This window comes from Rhinoderma darwinii, chromosome 1 (assembly GCF_050947455.1).
Source record: "Rhinoderma darwinii isolate aRhiDar2 chromosome 1, aRhiDar2.hap1, whole genome shotgun sequence".
NCBI classification, from domain to species: Eukaryota; Metazoa; Chordata; class Amphibia; order Anura; family Rhinodermatidae; genus Rhinoderma; species Rhinoderma darwinii.
In genome coordinates, this window is record NC_134687.1 from 43,136,403 (window position 1) to 43,160,325 (window position 23,923).

The window sequence follows — 23,923 nt, forward strand, 5'->3', positions numbered from 1 at the left end:
ACAATAATATTTCTTGCTGCATAAATAAGCAGATCAGCGTTTGCTAAGTCATCGGCTGATCATTGCCCTGTTTACATAGTCCAATGATCGGGAGCGCGTATTCATAGAAATGCTCGTTTGCCCGATCATTGGCCCGTGTAAAAGGGCCCTAACTGTTAGACGGAAAGATCAATCTGTTTTTTGTATTTACGATTTATTGATTTGGACCCAGTTTTTTGTGTTTTTATGGTAGAATGCGAGTTCGTGGCAAATTACAGTTGTTCAGATGAGAATTGAACTGGGCCTGGATAAGTGTTTTTAGCATTGTCAGTGGTGATGTAGGGATGGATACCTTGAGGAATTGCGGCAGAGAGAAAAAGTGGAGAGAAAGAAGAGCCAGCAAAAGACACTATGAAGGTGTGGTCAGAGAGAGGAGGAAAACCAGGATAGGAACTTATCCGTTAAGCCAAAGGAGTCTAGAGTGTGAAATAGTATTGGGTGCTCTACCGTGTCAAATTAGGCAGATAGATCTAGAAGGAAGACCTAAAAATAGTCAAAACCACTCTATTGCTGATAAAATTTATAATTTTTGTTGATACAAAACATAAAAATTCACATATTAAAATCAAAGATGATAACCACAGTGTGAGAAATAGAGTGGCCAGACAGCTACTAGTATTAGATGATATATAACTATATATAAAATCTATATGTTAGAATGTCATAAGTAGACCTAGAGTAGCTCCAAAATTAGAAAAGTAGCCAGTGTACTAGACAGCATGTAAAGTCCCAAGTCAAAGTTCCCAAGTAAGAGCATGAATACATATTGGTAACTGTCCCAAACAAATGGCTACATGAAAGATACGTATTGCTGCATGATAGTAGCTTACCCATAGGTGAATGATGTGCTGTCTGGCGTCACACACGACGCGCGTTTCGGCTGAAAATTGTTGTTACTATTCACAATCCCGACACATCGGTAACGTTTGTGTGTGACTTACAGCATAGCGTAATCTCGGGAGATCTCGCTGTAAATGACAGCACAGCGTGATCTCGATGTGCTGTTCTGTAAGTGTCGGGATTGTGAATAGACATCCCGTCCTGGTTGGACGCGATGTCTATTCACTGTCAAGATACTTCAGTAACGTTAATGTGTGAGCATGTGACTGCACATAGTGAACAACACAGGATCACTATGGGCTGAGTACATGAATGGGGAGAAGTGTATGACGCTGATTGGTCAGCATAATACCCTTCTCTCCACAACGCCCAGTTGGTCAAAAGTAAAAACACGCCTAGTCGTCCATTAAGAATCTCATTAGCATAAAGCTAATCTAGGTCATTACTCCGTCAAAAATGATAGTTTTTCTAAATAAAAAAACACCTCTGTAATCTACATTACAGCACCAATCACATCATGTACAAGATAGGCCACTTATAATGTGGTGACAGAGGCTCTTTAAATATTTGAAGATAATTTTTTTTTTTTATTATTATTATTTGGGTAGTCACAACATTTTTTAAAAAGGTTTATAATCACGACATTTTCTTTTTTTTTTTAAACAAATTTTTATTAAATTTTAATGGAACAAATGTAATCGTACAAATACAGAGATACATAACAGACAGTGAAAGAACAAGGCATTAAAGAGGCTCTGTCACCAGATTATCAAATCCCTATCTCCTATTGCATGTGATCGGCGCTGCAATGTAGATAACATGAACGTGTTTGTTTTTTTTTTTAAAACGATCATTTTTGGCCAAGTTATGAGCAATTTTATATTTATGCAAATGAGCCTTTCTAATGGACAACTGGGCGTGTTTTCTCTTATTTCCAACTAGGCGTGTCTTGCGTTTGTAACATCTGGGTGTATTTACTTGTTTTACTAGCTGGGCGTTGTGAATAGAAGTGTATGTCAGCATCATATGTCAGCATCATCCACTTCTATTCACAACGCCCAGCTAGTAAAACAAGTAAACACGCCCAGTTGGAAATAAGAGAAAACACGCCCAGTTGTCCATTAGAAAGGCTCATTTGCATAAATATAAAATTGCTCATAACTTGGCCAAAAATGATCGTTTTAAAAAAACCAAAACTTTACTGTTCTCTACATTGCAGCGCCGATCACATGCAATAGGAGATGATAGGGATTTGATAATCTGGTGACAGAGCCTCTTTAACATTGAGTCAAGTCAGAATCCTATACTTTATATATGTTTGTATCTTTTATATAGCCATATGAGGTTCGGAGCTTGTAGTCCTAAATGACCTCTTGGAGAGAAATACATTTTTGAGTGGATATGACATATTACGCATTCATGTTTAATGGTTATGGGTGTGCAAAACAATGCTGGCCTACTTTACATGTGCAAAGTGTCAATCTTTTGGAACACTACATAGCCTTGAGCAGGTGCTCTGTCTAACACCGCATGGTGTATGGCATAAGCCGTCAATCTTTTGTGTATCCGGCCTTGCTCGCTTCCCTTATTTTTACCTTATTCTCTGCTGAGTTCAAGAAGTTCTCTTAACCCCTTAATGACCAAGCCATTTTTTACGTTTTTCCATCGTCTCATTCAAAGAGCTATAACTTTTTATTTTTGCGTCGACATAGCTGTATAAGGTCTTGTTTTTTGCGGGACAAGTTGTAATTTTTTAATAGCACCATTTTGGGGTACATAGAATTTATTGATTAACTTTTTTGGGGGGGGAATAGAAAAAAACCAGCAGTTTCGCCACACTTTTTTGCGTCCTAAATTTACGCCGTTTACCGTGTGCTATAAATAACACAATACCTTTATTCAGCGGGTTGTTGCGATTGCAACAATACCAAATTTGTACAGTTTTTGTATGTTTTACTACTTTGACACAGTAAAAACACTTTTTTTTTTCAAAATTATTTGTTTTTGTGTCTCCATATTTGAAGAGCCGTAGCGCTTTTATTTTTTCGCCGATGCAGTTGTATGAGGACTTTTTTTTTTGCGGGACGACTTGTAGTTTTTATCGGTACCATTTTGGAGTAGATGCGACTTTTTGTTCACTTTTTATCACTTTTTTTTTTAAGGCTGGATTCAAAGAAAACAGCAATTTTTTGCAAGTTTTTTTATTTTATTTTTTACAACGTTCACCATGCGGGTTAAATGATGTAATACGTTTATAGTTGGGGCCATTACGGACGCTGCGATACCAAATATGTGTAACTTTTTTTATTTTATTTTGTTTGTTAATAATAAAGCAGTTTGTAAGAGGGAAAAGTGGGTTTTTCATTTTTTTTCCACTTTTTTACTAGTCCCACTAGGGGACTTCAGTATGCGATTATCCGATCGCATTTATAATACTTCTGTATTGCAGTGTATTATGCCTGTCCGTGTAAAACGGACAGGCATCTGCTAGGTCATGCCAGAGGCATGACCTAGCAGGCATACACTACAGGCAGACCTGGGGGCCTTTATTAAGCCCCCGCCTGCCATCGGAGACACAGACACTCGGTGATCTTATCGCCGGGTGTCAGTGGGATGAGAGGGAGCTCCCTCCCTCTCTCCAAAACCACTCAGATGCGGTGCACGCTATTGAGCACCGCATCTGAAGGGTTAAACGGGTGAGATCGATACTAATATCGATCTCACACATTCGAGCAGGTACGCCCCCAGCCCTCCGCTACCTCCGGCAGCTGAGAGCACGGAGATTTGACAGTTCCCTGCTCTGTTTACTTATTCCGATGCAGCGACGTAAAAAGTCTATTGCATCGGAATAAGGCCCGTTAGTGACCGACGTAGAAACACTATGGGGCGGTCACTAACGGGTTAAAGGGAATATGTAATTCTAAAATTGATCGAATTTGTTTAGATCAAGTTTTTATGTTAAACATAAGTTTAAGAATTTTGCGTAATTTTATTATTATTAAATTATCCTAAAATCTTGCCGTTGTCACTGGCCACTGAGCCTCCCGATAAATTGACACTTCCTGTTCTGTAGAGATCACTTCTCAGCAGTCATCCCATTATCATCACAGGCAGGATTACAATGACAGGTGACACCTCTATATAGATACAACCGGATCCAGCATTGACAATAGGTCATGGACACATCTCCCCTCCCTACACAGTGACCTCTGCACAGGTTACAGAGCATGCCTAGAAAACTCTCCCATAGAAATCAATAGGCCCGCTCTGTTCACTGTTTCCTATGGTCCATGTGGCCGCTGGAAAGCAAATCTCTAAATGCTGTTAACAGCAGCTCAGGCAAGATGGCTGCCCCCATAATCTTGTACAGAAAATAGAATAAAAAAAGAATGTCTGATTTTGGTTATGAAAAAAAAAAAATATATAGGCAAAAATATAGGCAACCTTTCCCTTTTAAGAGCACACACCACAACTTTTACCGGATGATTGTCGTCTGTTTTCCGGAGTACTACATCTACGTCCTGTGCAGCATTTTAATTTGACCTTTCTTCTCTAGTGGTGTTCCTGAAGCACAACTTCAGACATGACAGAATATCTTCAATGATGATACCAATAATGACAGGTCTATAAAATCCTCTACCTTGTAATACCTGCAACTTAAGTTTCAACTTGGTGAAAATCAACTCCCAATTTAGTTCATTTATAAAACTAGTTTCTGTATATATTTCAATGTCTGGTGTCAGAAAAAAGATTTTCTGGGTAAAAAGTGTAAAATGAAGGTCCGCAAACACACTATTAGGCTATGTTCACACTGAGTTTTTTGCAGGCGGAATTTCTGCCTCAAAATGATGTTTGAGGTAGATTTTGTACAATCTATTATATTGTACAATAGCATAAAATTCTTAATCATTCAATTTTTGTCTAATTCTAAATCAGCAGTTCGCATTGAATTATTTTTATAAATAAAAAAGGGTAATTAAGTCAGATATAATTTTGGCCCAATTAACTTTTTCAAGTTTTTTTTTTTTTTTAAATGTTAGCTATTTATTTTTTATTTGTAAAACCTTCCCTGTTTGTTTTAGCGGAAACCATAGTGTAGTTGACTGCGCTATTTCCGCAAAAAAAATAAATGGAAACCTTACGGAACGGAGACCATTTATAATGGAAGCTTTACCATTGAAATCAACGGTAATGCAAACGGAAGCAATGGTTTCCGTTAGTCTTTCCGTTCATGGGTTCCTCCAATGGCAAGGTCTAACGGAACCCATGAACGGAAACTGAATTCCTAATATAGGTTTATAGGGGGTTAGAGCAACATTTTTTTTTTTTTTTAATACAGACCTCCAAATCCTCTGCTTCTCTTTACACGGCCATAGTTTTAAATGATACTATTCTGGCTACCTGCAGCCACCACGAAGGGAAGCTTTAGAGTTTATTGCATGAAAATGTATTATTGAGTTTAATGTGTAACTGTACTTAGTAAGCTTCTGAGATTGTCTTAAGCTGGCTGGATTTGGATGCCCAAAAAACTGATTTACATAATTTTCTGCCACTGGTGACAGAAACGCGTGTGACAGAGGCTGACTGAAGACTGTGGGAAAAGTTGAACTGCCGAGTTGGACTTTTCAGCTATTGTTGGGGGCAGTCCTTGGAAAGTTGTTTATGTCAAGTGACAGATCTGAATCACAATAGAAGTCCAGACTAGGCCAAAGATCAAGGCAGAGAGAGAGAGATTAGCAATTTGTAATTTTAACTTCTGGAATTTGTCATCTAGAACGACAACCTTCACAGACCCATCATGAACGACAAGTCGTTCAGAAAACAGCCGTCTGAAAGCCGTATTTTATGGGCAGCTTTAGGCTGTGTTCACATCTGTATTTCGGGTCCCGTTGTTCTGCTTCGTCATAGGGGCAGAACAACGAGAATACCAGAAAAGCCTGATCTGTCACACGACGGAAGCCAATAGTGCACAACGGATTCCATTGACTTTAACCCCTTCAGGACCAAGCTCACTTTGGCCTTCAGGACCAGCCCCATTTTTTCAAATCTGACACGAATCACTTTGTGGTAAAAACTTTGGAATGGTTTTACCTATCCAAGCGAATCGGAGATTGGTTTCTCGTGACATATTGTACTTTATGTTAGTGGAAGAATTTGGTCGATAAATTCATTGCTTATTTGTGAAAAACACCAAAATTGTTTGAAAATTTTAAGAATTATGATTTTTCTAATTTATAAATGTATCTGCTTGGAAAACAGGTAGTAATACCACACAAAATGGTTACTAATTAATATTTCCCATATGTCTACTTTATGTTTGCATAATTTTTTTGACCGTCCCTTTTATTTTTCTAGGACGTTACAAGGCTTAGAACTTTAGCAGCGATTTCTCACGTTTTAAGAAAATTTCAATAGGCTATTTTTTCAGGGACCAGTTAAGGTCTGAAGTGGCTTTGAGGGTCCCATATATTACAAACCCTCATAAAACACCCCATTTTGAAAACTGCACCCCTCAAAGTATTCAAAACAGCATTACGAAAGTGTTTTAACCCTTTAGGCGTTTCATGGGAATTGAAGCAAAGTAGAAGTGAAATGTACAAATTTCATTTTTTTTTGTGCCAATATTCATTTGTAATGCATTGTTTTTTCTGTAACACAGAAGGTTTTACCAGAGAAATACATCTCAATAATTATTTGCCAGATTCTGTGTTTTTTTTTTTTTTAAATATCCCACATGTGGCCCTAGTGTTGTAATGGACAAACATGGGCCCCAGAAACAAAGGAGCAACTAATGGGTTTTGTGGCCTTCTTTTTATTAGAATAGATTTTAGGCACCATGTCAGGTTTGAAGAGGTCTTGTGCCAAAACAGTGGAAACCCCCCAAAAGTGACCCCATTTTTTTTTTTTTTGAAACTACACCCCTCAGGGAATTTATCTATGGGTATAGTTAGCATTTTGACCACACAGGTTTTTTGCTAAATTTATTTGAATTCGTCTGTGAAAATGAAAATCTCCTTTTTTTTTTTCTGGAAAAACTTAGAATTCTCGAATTCTTGCAAGGAATAAAGGAGAAAAGCACCCCAACATTTGTAAAGCAATTTCTACTGATTACGGAAATACCCCATATGTGGTAATAAACTGCTGTTTGGACCCACGGCAGTGCTCAGAAGGGAAGGAGCGCCATTTGGATTTTGGAGCGCAGATTTTACTGGAATGGTTTTCGGTGCCAAGTGACCCCATTTTCGAAACTACACCCCTCATGGCATTTTCTAGGGTTATAGTTAGCATTTTGACCACACAGGTTTTTTGCTGAATTTATTGGCGTTAGTCTGAAGATGAAAATCTACTTTTTTTTTAAAATGAAAAAACATAGAATTTTTTATAAGGAATAAAGGAGAAAAAGCACCTCAACATTTGTAAAGCAATTTCTCCTAAATACGGAAATACCACATATGTGGTAATAAACTGCTGTTTGGACCCACGGCAGGACTCCGAATGAAAACCATTTAGATTTTGCTGAGTTGGTTTCTGGGGGCCATGTCGCATTTGCAGAGCCCCTGAAGTACCAGTACAGTAGAAATTCCCCAAGTGTGATCCCATTTTGGAGACTATACCCCTCAAAGAATTAAATTAGAGGTGTAGTGAGATTTTATTAGAATTGGGGCGTGAAAATGAAAAAATATTTTATTTCCAATAACATGTAGATGATTTTACAATGTAGTTTTTTGGCGCCATGCTGCATTCCGCTGAGGTACCAGTACAGTGAAAACCCCCGAGAAGTAACACTATTTAGGAAACTACACCCCTCCAGGAATTCATCTAGAAGTGTAGTGAGCATTTTGACCCCAAATGTTTTGCAGAAATTAGTACACTGTCGATTTTGCAGATTGAAAATTGCCACTTTCCACAGATATGCTAATTCAGTGTCCAATGTGTTGTTCTCAGATTGTGCCATTTTAGACATGCCCCCCTTAAATTGTTAAGTGGGTACTCCAGATTACAGTAATACCCCAGGGCATATGTAAGCGTTGAGGAGTACATCAGGGCATATGTAAACTGGGCGGAGTACATGCGGTACATGTAAGCTGGGCGGCGTCCATCCGGGTACATGTAAACTGGGCGGCGTCCATCCGGGTACATGTAAGCTGGGCGGACGTCACTGTCCATATATGGTATGGGGCTACTCCTGGGCGGAATCCCCTGCCAAAGCATTGCCGACGCTCCTGCTGTGGGTTCCGCTCCTAGAGGGAACCCCTGATGTCACTGTCCATAGTGACAGTGACATCAGGGGCTCCTCCTGGAGCGGAATCCCTGGCCACCGTGTTTTTGATGCTCTAGCTGGAGATTCCGCTCCTAGAGGAAGCCCCATTGGCTCTATCTACAGGACGGGTAGCACTATCTACAGGGGGTGGGGATATCATCATGGGGTGCGTGGCACGATCTACATGGGCACTGTAGAACTATATAGGGGCACTATCTACAGCGGACACTCGTGCTATCTACATGGGCACTGTGTGTGGCATTATCTACATGGGCACTGGCGCTTTATATGTGGGCACTGGCACTAGGCAGCTATGGGGGCATTGGACTGTATAGGGGCAGCTATGGGGCATTATGCTGTATTGGGGCATTTGGGCATTATATTGCATGGGGGCATCTGTGTGTGCATTATACTGCATTGGGGCATCTGTGGACATTATACAGTATGGGGGAATCTGTTGGTTTCATACTGTATGGGGCATTATACTGTATGGTGGCAGCTATGGGGGCATTCTACTATATGGTGGCAGCTAGAGGGTATTATAGTGTGTGGGGCAGCTATTTGGCATTATACTGTGTGGGAGGCACTATGGGAACATGATACTGTGTAGGTTGAACTGGGTGTGTATGGGTGGGGACTGAGCGGGATTAGAGGCAGTTCTTAAAAGGAAAAAAATGTGCCGCTACGCGTGCCGCATCGGTTGTCCCTCTTTGCGATACTTGAACGTTGGGCAGTATGTCTAAGAGGTTAAACTGCCAGAATCTTACTACTCTCCAGTTGCGGCAGGAGCGAGGCTATGTATAATAGCCGTGGTCCTGCCACTGAGCTCGTGGGTATAGCAGCAATAGCCACGAGATACGAGTGGCGGATTTATCAGTCACGATGCGGTAACTCGCACCTGTTTTTGACTGATATATCCGTCGCTCGTTGTTGAAGGGTTAAATAGTGCCGATAGAAACTACTAGCTTGAACTTCAAGGGGTTAATTATCTATAAAGTGAGATAAATAATATATACTACATGAATAATATATTCAATACATGAAGCTTTTATCAGTTTACCATCTTTAGAGGTGTAGTTACACCTTTAAGTGCCTAAAGCATTTTTAATCTAAAGACATTTTAATTATGTAATTTTTTTTTCAATTTTTTTTTTTACCTTTTTGCTTTGCAACGTTCTATAGCAACATTGTTCATAAATTAAAAAAAAAGTCACAAGTCTATAGAGTTCAACCTATTATCCTACAGTATTGATCCAATAGGAAAGCAAACGTTATTAATTAGTAGTCAATTGTCTCATTATTAAGGCCTCATGCACATGACCGGAAGGATTTTTACTGTCCGCAAATACGTATCCAACCGAGTCTGTGCCGCAATTGCGAACAAGAATAAGAAAAGTTCTATATTTTGCGGGTCATTTCTGCAGCCCGGAGATACATCCGTAAGTATACAGAATGGTGTCCTTGGCCAATAGAAATGAGTGGGTCTGTCAATTGCATACATAATTACAGATCCGTAATTACGGATAAAACTACGGTCATGTGCAAGGGAGAAACCTTGTTATTACCAGAGCTGTTTCTGGGTGAGATTTTTGATTCTTACTTGATATTTATTACAGTTATCTGAAAAATAACCCAATGGGCACTAAACCAATATTGTAGGTAAAGTGCAGTTGCAATGTTGAAATTCATCATTTAAAGGGAACGTATCACATTTTTACTGAATTAAAAACAGATCGTGGAACACACACATTTGCTGATATTTTAATTTTCTTATTATTCAGGCATATTATTCAGGCAGTCAGCTTGCCTGAGCTGCTGCGTCATCAGTTTCAGATATTTGATTTACATCGGGTCCCTAGTCTAAGCTTAGTCAGGAATGACCTATTGACCTCTATGGGGGAGTGTTGTGGGCATGCTCTGTGTCATATGCAGAGGTCACAGTGCAGGGAGGAAGAGGGAGGTTTTTAAGGCGCTGAGAAGTCCCCATCACCTATTCTCAATGATAGATCCTGTGTTATTTGCATCCATCTTTATAATAAGGGTGTTACTCTGATAATGAGTTGACTGCAGACCCTGCCCCCAGTGTACACCGCACAAGTTGAAAAGTGACCTCTACAAATCAAGAAATGTTAGCATGCACGGTCTCCTCTCTCCAGCTCTTGTACTGTCCATAGCAGTGACACGCCCCCTTGCCAGTTCGGCAGACAAGGACAAGACTGTTCTCTCGCGAGAGATCAGTCTTGTCCTTGTCTGCCGAGAGCTGAAGAGTGAGAGCATGCGCGCGTACACGCTCTCCTCTCACCAGCTTTTGCTGTCTGTAGCTGATTGGACAGTGTCACAGCCACGTTACATGCCCCTTGCCATTACACACCCCATTGACAGTTCAGGGATTATTTAAGTATCGGACGCCAAATATAAGAGCACCAATACCTAAATGCTGCACTCAGCTGCAGATGTATCGGCAGGTGAAAGGTTCTCTTTAACACCTTGGGGACTGCTAATAAGCCTTTTTACAGCGGTCACTAGGGGCCTTATTCTGATGAATACGCCTTTTCATGGCGCATTGGAATAAGCACATGTTTTCTGACTGTCTGATGACTGCCAAGCTCCTTCTCAAACAGCCGGGATTGGAGTTATCTCTGAGCAAAGAATTTAACTCTCTTCTTGTAGTCAATGGTTTAAATGGTTACCTACATGCTATAATAAAAAAATAATGTGCAATGCAATTAGGGACCTGTTCACATCACATTTGCCTTCTGTCTGGTCTTGCCGCTCATCCGTTACATCAGAAGAGCGGAAAGACAAACGGAAAGTATTGTTTCTGTCTGCAATTCCATGGATTTTAATGGTATTTTATTTTTGTTACAGTTTGCCTCCGTTCCGCTAGGTTTCCGTTTTTTTTAACGGAAAGAATAGTGTTGCACACTACTAACTTGTATTTAATGTTGATGATTTGCAATTGTAAAGTAAACATTTTATGTATTTAGATTATATCAAAATGTTTATTTTCCTTTAAAAAAAAAAGAAGGAAAAAAAATCTCAAATGTTAATGGATAATTATCTGAATAGTGTTGACGCAATAGAGTGCAAAATATATTAGACTGAAGATTTAGATGGGTGTGTCAACGGACACCCTTCAGTCACTTGCCCAGATCCACATCCATTAGTTATATCGATATATCGGAGAGAAGTAGGAGACAGAGACATGCTTTGTATACCCAAAATCCTTCTCTAGTTTATTAGTTTATTGTTCGTACGCAGTTACAATTGTATCTCACAAGTAGGGTGTTGGCTCGAGCTGAGCCAATCATGAGTAAGACCAGGTTCTCATGAGAAATTTACAGCAATGCAAGGTCAACACGTCTACGTTCTCATGGGAAGCTTAGATGTGCAAGGTCAACACATGATTTCTCAGAGAGCCCCGGCATAAGTTTCGTTTAATAGAGAAACAGACACTTCAAACTATGAAATGGAGTCACATAAACACACCTTACTCACTTTCACATTTCCCACCTTTGGTTTATTTTGAGGCCATTTTGTAGCCAAGCCAGGTACTTAAAGAGGCGCGGTCACCAGCTTATAAATGCCCTATCCCCTACATAATGTGATCTTAGATAATGTAGATAATAGTAGTGGTTTTTATTTTGAAAAACGATCATTTTTGAGCAAGGTATGAGCAATTTTAGATTTATGATAATTGCTTTCTTAATAGACGACTGGGGGTGTTTTTACTTTTTTCCAACTGGGCGTTGTGAAGAGGAGTGTATGACGCTGACCAGTCAGTGACCAATCAGCGTCATACACTTCTCATTGTTCCAGCCCAGCTTGTTTCACTGCACAATCGCACTGTAACAATGGGCTGGAATAATGAGAAGTGTATGATGCTGATTGGTCAGCCTCATACACTCCTCTGTACAACACCCAGTTGGTAAAAAGTAAAAACACGCCCAGTTGTCCATCTAAAAAGAAAAACCACTGTTATCTACATTACAGCGCCGACCAGATTATGTAGGAGATAGGGCACTTATAATGTGGTGACAGAGCCTCTTTAAGAGGGGCTTATCCCCCCCTAGAGGACTTGCCTAACCTTTTCACCTCATTCCCCGGTTATGTCAACAAAACTCCTACCATACCCATTTCGCTCATGGCGTATGCCTGATCTGAGGACCTAGGGTGTGGTGGGTAATAATTTTAGCCTTTGCTGCGAAGCATTGGAAAAGTTTTGGCAGGCCCCATAATATGAGGCGCAGCAGAAAATATAGTGCAGAAGACCCTGGAGTAAACTCGTTATCCATCCCCCAACACCCTTAAACCAGGTAGAGGTTTGAGCCATGACAACCAATCTGGACACTCCAGGTTCCAATCATCTTTGAAATTGGCTTTCCTGAACTCTTCCTTTATTTTCTTAGCTTGATCTTTATCATGCTTGACCTGCATAATGCCAGAAGAGTCTATATTATGGCAACATGCTGGTCCAACTATTTGGCACATTCCCCCATAGAAGGCTGTTAAATAATTTAGTACTATTGTATGTTGGTTCGTTACTAATATTAACCCCAAGGCGCACGAGGACGCAACTGTACGTCCATGCGGCCAGTGTCTTAGCGCACAGGGACGTACAGTTACTGAGTGGTTCCCGGTGCACACTGTCGGCGACAGTGTGCACCGGGAGGCCAGCTGTCCCTGACAGATGACACTCCACTGTATGCCGATCAGCGGCTTATTTCCGCTGATATCGGCAATTAACCCCTTGATTGCGGTGATTGATTGCAGTCACCGCATTCAGGGGTTTCTAGCTCATCGGCAGACCTCATGATAAATCGTGAGGTTTGCAGATGGCTAGCATGGCGATCGGAGGCCAAGTAATGGCCTCCGTGTCTGCCATGTACGGAAGCCTATCAGGATCAGCCTCCTGATAGACTTCCTGGCAGTGACAGGACGTCACTACCGTTCGCGATTCACACTGTCGATGCCCGTGTCTGTGACCCTGTCGGCGACAGTGTGCATCGGGAACCGGGAGGTCAGCTGTCCCTGACAGCTGACACTCCACTAGTTGCCGATCAGCGGCTCATTGCCGCTGATTTCGGCAATTAACCCGTTACATGTGGGGCTCGATTGCGATCCCCGCATGTACAGGGTTTGTAGCACATCAGCAGCCCCCATGCAATTGTGGGGGCTGCTGATGCTTGTGATGGCACCCGGGGGCCAGACAACGGCCCCCGGGTCTGCCATGTATGTCAGCCTATGAGGATCAGCCTCTGCTGGACCTCGTAGACTAACTGTCAGAGTGACTATGATGTCACACTGACAGTTGGAATACATTACACTACCTAGGTAGTGTAATGTATTCTAGCAGTGATCAGAGCTGCAGGTAAAAGAAGAAAGTGTAAAAAGTAAAGAAAAAAAAAAAAGTTAATAAAAATGTTTTACAAAAGTGTAAAAATAAAAGATTTTTTTTTCCTATAATAAGTTTCTTATTATAGGAAAAAAAATGAAACCGTTAAACAGTACACATATTCGGTATCACCGCGTTCGTAACGACCCAATCTATAACACTATAATGTTGTTTTTACCGCACGGTGAACGCCGCAAAAAAACCAAACTAAAAACAATGCCAGAATCACTATTTTTTGGTCACCACCCCTCCCAAAATATAGAATAAAAAGTGATCAAAAAGTCGCATGTACCCGAAAATAGTATCAATAAAAACTACAACCCGTCCCGCAAAAAACAAGCCCTTACAACGCTTTTTTGACTGAAAAATAAAAAAGTTACGGCTCTCAGAATATGGTGACACAAAAAAGAAATTATTTTATAAAGAAGTGATTTTATCGTGCAGACGCTGCAAAACATAAAAAAACCTATATACATATGGTATCGCCGTAATCGTACCGACCCGCAGAATAAAGTACAATTGTCATTTATAGCGCATTATGAACGCCGTAAGAAATAAAGAATTTAATACGCCAAAATCACTGTTTTTGGTCACCAAAGCTCTAAATAAAATGTAATAAAAAGTGATCAAAAATTTGCATCTACCAAAAAATGGTACCAATAAAAACTACAGCTTGTCCTGACAAAAATAATCTCTCACACCGCTCAATTCATGGAAAAATAAAAAAAGTTATGGCGTTTGGAAGGCGGGGAGTGAAAAACTAAAATGGAAAAGCAAAAAAGGATCAGTCCTGCAAAGGTTAATTAATTTCTATTAAAAAAAAATAATTATTACCACATGTGGGGTATTGTCATACTCGGGAGAGATTGCGTTACAAATTTAGGGCGACTTTTTCTCCTTTATCCCTTGTGAAAATGAAAAAAATTCTACATTTTAGTGGACAGAAATGTTTATATTCGTTTTCACGGCCTAATTCTACTAAATTCTGCAAAAGACCTGTGTGGTATAAATGCTTACTATACCCCTAGAAAAATTACTTGAGGGGTCTAGTTTCCAAAATGGGGTCACTTTTGGGGTGTTTCAACTATTTTGTAACCTCCAGGGGTTACAATTGCGACATGGCACTAAAAACCAATCCAGCAAAATCTGCGCTCCAAAATCCAAATGGCGCTCCCTCCCTTCTGAGCGCTGCCGTGGGTCCAAACAGCAGTTTATTACCACATATCGGGTATTTCCCGTAATCGGGAGAAGATGCTTTACAAATGTTTGGGTGAATTTTCTTCTTTATTCCTTGTAAATATTAAAAATGTCTGTTATTTCAGAAAAAAAGTAGATTTTTATTTTCACAGACTAACTCCAATAAATATAGCAAAATACCTGTGGGGTCAAAGTGCTAACTATACCACTAGATAAATTCCTTGAGGGGTGTAGTTTCCAAAATGGGGTCACTTTTGTGGAGTTTCCACTGTTTTGGCACCACAAGACCTCTTCAAACTCGACATGGTGCCTAAAATATTATCTAAAAATAAGCAGGCCCCAAAATCCACTAGGTGATCCTTTGCTTCTGAGGCCTGTGTTTCAGTCCATTACCGCACTAGGGCCACATGTGGGATATTCCTAAAAACTGCAGGACCTGGGCAATAAATATTGAGTTGTATTTCTCTGGTAAAACCTTCTGTGTTACCCAATTTTTTTTATTACAAATGAATTTTGTCAAAAAAAGAAGAAATTTGTACATTTCCCCTCTACTTTTGCTTTATTTCCTGTGAAACGCCTAAAGGGTTAAAATACTTTCTGAATGCTGTTTTGAATACTTTGAGGGGTGCAGTTTTTAAAATGGGGTAATTTACTGTAGTATTATAATATATAAGGCCCTCAAAACCACTTCAGAACTGAACTGGCCCCTGTAAAAATCGCCTTTTGAAATTTTCTTGAAAATGTGAGAAATTGCTGCTAAAGTTCTAAGCCATGTAACATCCTAGAAAAATAAAAGGATGTTCAAAAAATGATGCAAATATAAAGTAGACATATGGGAAATGGTAACTAGTGACTATTTTGTGTGGTATTACGATCGGTTTTACAAGCAGATACATTTAAATTTAGAAAAATGCAAATTTTTGCAAATTTTCTCAAAATTTTGGTGTTTTTCCACGAATAAATATTGAATTTAGCGACCAAATTTTTCCACTATCATAAAGTACAATATGTCACGAGAATCGCATGGATAGGTAAAAGCATTCCGGAGTTATTACCACATAAAGTGACACATGTCAGATTTGAAAAAATCATTTGTGTCCACAAGGCCAAAATAGGCCGCGTCCTAAAGGGGTTCATAGTAAATACAGAGGTTACAATCAAAGCATCAAACACATAATCTGTAATATTGTCAAATATTTCAGCTAATTTTTCTAAATTATGTGCGTTCTTTAATGTTAAGCCAACTAATGCTAGAGATAACCCAAACTTTTCCTGTCATGGCACATGTATTAAGGGCTTTGCTTTTTCTGGCTTAGCTTCTTGTTTAGACAACATGTGCTTTGTAAGGTTACCATACGGGAAGTCTTTTTATCTTCCCATACCCAAGTGGCAGGCCCAAGTCTGGCCAAAGTACACATTACCTCAGCTCCCTGAGGGATCCATCGATGTTCACTGTCCCCATATACTACATATATGCCATTTAGGTAACTGATATTGTGTACCATTGGTTAAAACATCTACCATATGCATCAAAAGGATAGAATCAATAAAGAAACACCAAGAGTCCTTTGTATTGTGAGCCATGGGGCTATAATAATGGTCCACAATTTTCATCCTCCTCACTTTCTGCCTCGCTCCACGTGTAAGCTGCTATAGATTTACAATAGGTTTCATTACCGGGCAATAATTTGGATATCTTGGACCACATGGAATTATGGATATGTCGCAGGGAACAGGACCCATAATCACATTCCCTGTTTCCCAGTGCATTTCTACCATGAGCAGAAAAACTTATTTTTAATCCACCTGTTGTCACCCTTCCAACTTGCATTGAGCTTATGGGTATAATAGCCCATTTCCTATCTCTTTTTTTTTTTAAATCAAGCCAATTTTCAACCCAAGATAACTTGCCACCATGGGTCTTGTACCCATCCTGCTACAGGCAGTGCCACTGAAGTTTTACCACAGTTTCCCTTCAAATGCAATTATTTCTTGTCCCAGCACCAAGATGTAAACCGCTCTTCTTCTGAAACGGACACTGCGAGGTAAGGCATAGATTTGCCAGATATAGGGGAATGAGTACAGATCCAGCAATCCGTTAAATTGGTAAGTTCCATTATCTTTTGGTGATGCTTAATGAACTTATTGCCCCAATATTCCTTCAGAACGTAATTTAGTGTCCTCGCCGGCAATATCACTAGTAGGCAGCTCTGCAGAAAGCACGACATCCTTGGCCTCAGGATTCAGAACTTTCTTGCCGTGACTGGTGTGTATCCAGGTGGTTTTCCCCTCTTGCTTGACAGAAGTTGAAATTATCAGCTATATTTGGTAGGGACGATCAAACCTGGGTTGCAGTCCTTTCGTCAAATGCCTTTTTAGGTCCACCTAATCTCCTGGGAGCAGAGGGTGCGTTCCATCCCTGGAATTAGGACCTGGAGTTGAAGAGAACACATATTTATGAGTCTCGGTTAAATGTTTATGGAGCTGAGTGAGATAGGCAGTCAGACTGCTATTTTGGGTTTGCTATTGTGGAAAATAACAGCCTGTCTTGAGTGGGTTAACAAACAGGATTTCGGCAGAGAATAGGCCTGTCTTCCTGTTAGGGGTTACTCTCATGGAGTAGAGTGCTGTGGTGAGGCATTCTATCCACGGCTTTCCTGTCTGTTCAAAAGCTTTCCGGATTTTCAATTTAAAGAGGCTCTGTCACCAGATTATAAGTGCCCTATCTCCTAAATAATCTGATTGGCGCCGTAATGTAGATAATAGCGGTGGTTTTTATTTTGAAAAACGATCATTTTTTAGCAAGTTATGAGCTAGTTTAGATTTATTCTAATGAGTTTCTCAATGGATAACTGGGCGTGTTTTTACTTTTTACCAACTGGGTGTTGTGAAGAGGAGTTTATGAGGCTGACCAATCAGTGACTAATCAGTGTCCTACACTTCTCATTGTTCTTGTTCTTCTCATTCTTCTTTCACTGCACAATCACACTGTGCTGTGGATCATGCTGGGCTGGAACAATGAGAAGTGTAGGACACTGATTGGTCACTGATTGGTCAGCCTCATACACTCCTCTGTACAACACCCAGTTGGTAAAAAGTAAAAACACGCCCAGTTGTCCATTGAGAAACTCATTAGCATAAATCTAAACTAGCTCATAACTTGCTCAAAAATGATCGTTTTTCAAAATAAAAACCACTGCTGTTATTTACATTACAGCGCCAATCACATTATGTAGGAGATAGGGCATTTATAATCTGGTGACAGAGCCTCTTTAAGTGTGGCTTTCAGCCTTTCCACCCTCTCACTACTCTGCGGATGATACGTTATGTGAAATGTCTATTTGATTCCTAGGCTAGCCATTACTTCCCACATTAATTCCCCTATGAAGTGTGTACTCCTGTCTGCCTCGTCTTACCTCAGGTACCCCATACCTGAAGACCAACTCACTCATGGCGGTATTTTTGGTATTTGCTATCTTTACCGGCTAGGCTTCCGGACGACCAGAAAACAGGTAAACACACACACAACTATGTATTCATATACGCCTTCCTTTGGTAGTCTGGCTTCGGGGAGCATTTACCTGGTACCTTGGTTGCCTTACCTGTGTTATGCCGGGCACTTACCATGCAGCCCTGAACAAACCGTGAGGTCATGTTGTTATTGAGTCCGGGTGCCACCCATTCAGTGTTTACTAAAGCGCACATGGCGTCCTTGGATGCGTGAGTAGGCCTGTGGACCAGTTGGACCATTGTAGGATATAGACTTCTGCATAAGCACCATTTGTTCCCAATGGCCAAATACCTCCTTCTCTTTGTGTGGCTCCCTTCTCCATGCCTTTTTCCTCTAAGAGGGGCTGACCGTGCTCACCCCTGGTTGGCATACCAGAATCTATTGAAGCTCTTGTTGAGCTGCAGCCTTGGCTACTTGGTCCGCGAGTTTATTACCTAATGCTTCTGGAGTCGTGCGTTTGGTGTGAGCCTGTACTTTTAGCACCGCTACCTGTTGAGGCAGTTGTAAAGCTGACATTAGAGCTGCTACTGATTCTGCCGTTTGTCTGGGCTTGACGTGAGAATTCAAGAAATGGTGACTTTTCCATATGGGGCCATAATCGTGGGCTATGCCAAAGGCATACTTGGAGTTAGTGTAAATATTAACTGTCTCACCTTCTGCCAGCCTACATGCTTCCGCGAGTGCTGTAAGCTCAGCCTCCTGTGCAGATTTGCTGGAGGGGAGTGGTTTGCTGCACAATTCCCCATGTTGAGTGACTTCAGCATACCCTGTGCAATATTTGCCGACCTGGAAGGATCTGGAGCCATCTACAAATAACTCAAAATCCGTGTTAGTGAGTGCTATGCAAAACATGTTTGCTAGGCCTTGGGTTTCACTTTCCACAAGTGCAAGACTGTCATGGTGATGAGTCATGTCAAATTGTTCCTCCTCAGTTGCTAACTCGTATCCTAACTCCCATGCTAACTCCCCCCTCACTAAACCCATAGGCATGAGAGTGGCTGCGTTTAGTGTGGTGCATCTCTGGATTGTCACTTGAGGTGGACTAAAGGGGGCTTTACACTGGGCGATTTATCAAGCAGCCGAGCGTTCATAGAAAGCTCATTGCCGACAATTGCCCTGCGTAAACAGGGCAGAAATCAGCAGATGAATGAGCAATCGCTCGATAATCTGCTGGTCGTATTGTTTTAAAAAAGTAAAATATCATCTTCGTCGGCAGCACATCTCTCTCTTTAAACAGGGAGACACACTACCGACATGATGATAAAGTATGGGGACGAGCGATCGGAGTAACGACCGCTCGTCCCCATCCATAGCTCCGTGTGACCGAAGCAATCGAGCGCCGATCAACGATGTCTCGAGGGGCGCTCGCTGCAGCGACCGATTATTTGACTGTGTAAAAGGGCCTTAAGTACAGCGGCTTCATATTTTGTGAGCCTGGAGATGGACAAGTTCTTGGTTTGGACCTGCTGCAGTATCTTTGTGACCGAATGTGGTACCATAATGGTGAGTGGATGATCAAGGACTATATCTGCGCTGTTCCTGAGGAGCGTAGCTGCTGATGCTACTGCTCGGATGCAGGAGGGTAATCCTAGGATGACCAGGTCTAGGTTGGTTGAGTAATACTCTACCGGTCTGTTTCGGTCACCATGTTTCTGAGTAAGGACCCCTCCAACTCATGGCAGAAAAGAGTGAAGGGCAGCCCATAATCAGGCAAACCTAGAGCCTGTGCACTCTGCACTGCAAGTTTCAAGGAGTTGAAGGCGTCCAAAGCTGGTTGGGTAAGGGTATGTGCACACACACTAATTACGTCCGTAATTGACGGACGTATTTCGGCCGCAAGTAGTGGACCGAACGCAGTGCAGGGAGCCGGGCTCCTAGCATCATAGTTATGTACGATGCTAGGAGTCCCTGCCTCTCCGTGGAACTACTGTCCCGTACTGAAAACATGATTACAGTACGGGACAGTTGTCCTGCAGCGAGGCAGGGACTCCTAGCATCGTACATAAGTATGATGCTAGGAGCCCGGCTCCCTGCACTGTGTTCGGTCCGGGACTTGCGGCCGAAATACGTCCGTCAATTACGGACGTAATTAGTGTGTGTGCACATACCCTAAAGGTTAATGGCTCAGTCGACAGGGAATCATGCAATGGCTGGAGTAGGGCCGAGGCATTATGTATCCATGGCCGACAGTATCCCAATAGTCCCAAAAATGCTTGCATCGCTCTGTGATATCTTGGTAGTCGAATCTCTTGGATTGTCTTAACCCTTTCCATGAACAACTGTCTGGCACCTGGAGAGATGCAATGGCCCAGAAATCTGACTGTATGTAAACAGTACTGTAAGTTACTTTTGGATGCCTTGCATTCACTCTCCGAAAAGAATATGAGGAGAGATATAGTTTGTCTGACAAGTTTGTTTGTCACTGCAGCACAGTAAGAGGTCATCCACATATTGTAGGAAGACCTTACCTGGATCTTAGGGAGCCCAGCCGTCTAAAACTGCCTTCATGGCCTTGGAGAACCGGGTGGGTGAGTTCCAGGCTCCCTGGGCAGCACAACCCAATACTGTTGTCCCTTATGTGTAAATGCAAACAATAACTGAGAGTCCTCGGCTAATGGAAGAGAAAATAATGCATTTGCCAGATCTAGGACCATAAAACATTGTGCTGTGGGCGGTATTTGTGCCAGCAGGGTGTGTGGGTTTGGCACTATGGGGGCATCTCTCACGGTTACAGCATTCAAAGCCCGCAAGTCAATCACCTTGTGGTATGTCACTGGTTTCCCCTTTTCAGTTTTCTTCTTTACTGGGTATAGGACGCTTGAGATACATCTTTTTATGGCTCCCACCTTTAGGAACTCCTGGATATCTCTAGCTATTGCATTTTCTTGGGCTTGACTAAGGGGGTATTGCTTTACACATGGGGGCACACACCCTGGTTTGAGTTTAACCTGGACAGGTAAAACCTGTAGCCTACCTTATCTTGTTTCCCCCTTGCCCATAATTTTTCTAGGACTAGCTATAGTTCCTCTGGAAATGCATCTAACATGGTGTCGGGGAATTGTACTATACATGCTGTTATCATGGACAGCTGCTTGTCCCCTAGAGGTCTCATTACTTAACTCCCTTCAGATGTAAATTCAACACAGGCACCTATTTCTCCAAATATATCAGTGCTAAGGAAATTGTAAGACACCGTGTCCGATACCAAGAACTAAGTGACCAGTTCTCGTGTATCATGTAATCTTACTCTTAGGGGCTTGGTCAGGGGACTACTGATAGATGTCCCCTTGACCCAAATACATGTTAGATAGTCAGCAGAAATCAAATCCGGTGAGATCAGCGAAGTCTTCAAAACAGATTTGGCTTCTCCGGTGTCTAAGAATTGGAGGTTGGTACCCTCCACTTCTGCCTCTGCCATTGGTGTGGGCCCACTTTCCGATATCACATTCATTGAGCAGAGGTCGACATCTGGATTGCAAGCTTCCTGTTCCGAGGGAGTCGGCAAGTCAGAGTCGTTTGTAGTCATTGCTTGACACTGGGAGGAAAGGTGTCCCTTTTCTCCACAGTTCCAGAATGCCTGACACTGGGAGGAAAGGTGTCCCCTTTCTCCACAGTTTCAGCACTCTGTTACTGTAATCTTTGTCAACCACTCTCTCTTCTGGAACCACCCCTGCCCCTGTAAGGCTGGTTCACCATTATTTTAGCCGTCTTTTTCCTCATCATCTCCTCCATCCCCCCCCCCCCCCCTAAGCTACTACCTTCAATGCTGCCATTTCCATACTTCTCTATTCTGGTCTGGCGGTAATGATCTTCTCTCTGATCTCCTTCTTAAGCCCCCCTCATTATGGCTTCCCTTGGAATTTTGACGGCCTTTCTGTCGGCCAGTTCATACCGCTAGTCTTGCCTCCTGACCTCCATTTCACAACAAAACACCTCCAACCCCTGGTCTGGTCTTTGTTGCATAGCCATACATGAATCAACAATCTTGTCTCGTTCTAGTCCTGCCCATAATTGTGAAACTACAAAGTATTCCTGCCCACTCGTCCCGGTCTGCCTATCTTGAGGGGTTGCGTTCTGTCTCCTGATCTGCATTTTTAGCGGGTCCCCTCCCGACAACAACTAGTTACATGTGCAATGGTATGTACGTTGGATAACTGCAAGACGTCTGGAAAACATCACTGGCTGTTTCCTTGAGTTGGGTAAACTGTTGCTCATTGACAACTGATCACTAGGTGACCAATGCATGTACTATTCACAATTGTGTTGTACTATCACTTTCTGTCCGTTATTATTGGTGTCCTGTCTCTGGAAAGCTTGGCTCCTAGTCTGTATGGGGAATATCCCTGCTCCTTTTGGTACCTTATCCGGTCTCTGCCTCCCACAGCTGATGCAATATTCAGCTGCGGGCTGGTTTTGTTTACAATGGGGACAGCTCCAGCTCACGGGCCCCCCCACTCCCCTGGGGACCCCCCCGTCTTGTAGGGGGGAGTTGCGCTGACAGTCACTCCACTCACGTTACAGTCTTCCTTTGATCCGTCATTAAAACATTGATACATATAATGTCCATTCCGTTCAACTTCCTTCCATCCACCAGTAATTGTTTCCTCTGTCACGCTTCTGCTTTTTCGGTTAACCCATATTCACTCAACCATCCTTTATAAATTTTTATGAAATCTTTCCACTTTTCCACATCCAAACAACCATATTTCAACATGCCGGACTTTTTTTTTTTTTTTTAAACATTTTATCACAGTTTGTTGTAGCATCCTTGCTTGCCCTGTTTGTCCCAATTTCTTTGTCTCTATACCACGGGGCTCCCCATGTTGCTCTGCTCTCTAAGTTTCCTATCATCAGGACTTAACCGTAGAAGTCCTTGCATCTTGCACTGGATATTACCTCCGAATATCCAACTTCTTTGTCACCTACGGATAGTTGTCACCCTAAGGACACTTGTAGTACCACTGAGTGAGACGTCTCTTACACTCCGCTCTCTCAGATCAAGCGAGCCACAGGGTAACCTTTCCTTTGAGCCTTAACAATTTTACACAATCGCCAAATAATCCATTAAATAAATAACAGACCTATAACAATACAATACAACACAAATCCAACAGCCCCCAATTCGTTGCAGTTTTATTCTAGAAAAGCCTTAATCTTCTTTACCTTCTAACACAACTTGAGGGACCACACACTACCGCACCTCTGAAGTTAGGTTTATTTATCAGCACAATTTTTTTTCAACAGTCCAATTTGTAATGCCTGAACGACTTCAAAAACCTTTGTGTATGTTAAAACTCCTCCCAACCGTCTACTCAGTACGATAGAACTGTAACCGAGGGGGTCTGACAAACCTCATTCACTGACACATTCATACCACTAACTCAAGATAGATTTACACGTCTTCATTCATTCATCACACAATGGTTTTCAACGTACCTCTGGACAAGTGACTGTGTCTAGGAGATTGTCTCATCACAACAGCTAATACAAGGTCTCAACAATACATGAGTGAAACGGTTTCTGTAAGAATAAGTTTCTTACTTACCGTGGTTTTATTGTTTCAATGATGCATTGATGACCGACCTCCCAGTGACAGCTATCAGATGATTAATCTCCCGTGTTTCGGAACCAAAGACTTTTGACGCAATAGAGTGAAAAATATATTAGACTGAAGGTTTAG

The 23,923-nt window shown here is 41.7% G+C and overlaps 1 protein-coding gene across 5 annotated transcripts in view; it reads left to right on the top strand.

The window, feature by feature from the left end:
* The window catches only part of ZNF518B (zinc finger protein 518B), a 45,616-nt gene that overhangs the window by 14,367 nt on the left and 7,326 nt on the right, over positions 1-23,923 (top strand). Inside the window, exon 2 of one of the 5 annotated variants that reach the window (XR_012882450.1) lies at positions 4,436-4,505. The exons of the other annotated variants lie outside the window; for them this stretch is intronic. The gene's annotated coding sequence lies outside the window, so the exon portion shown is untranslated. Of the gene's footprint in view, positions 1-4,435; positions 4,506-23,923 lie in introns of those variants that run through there. 5 annotated transcript variants of the gene reach the window in all.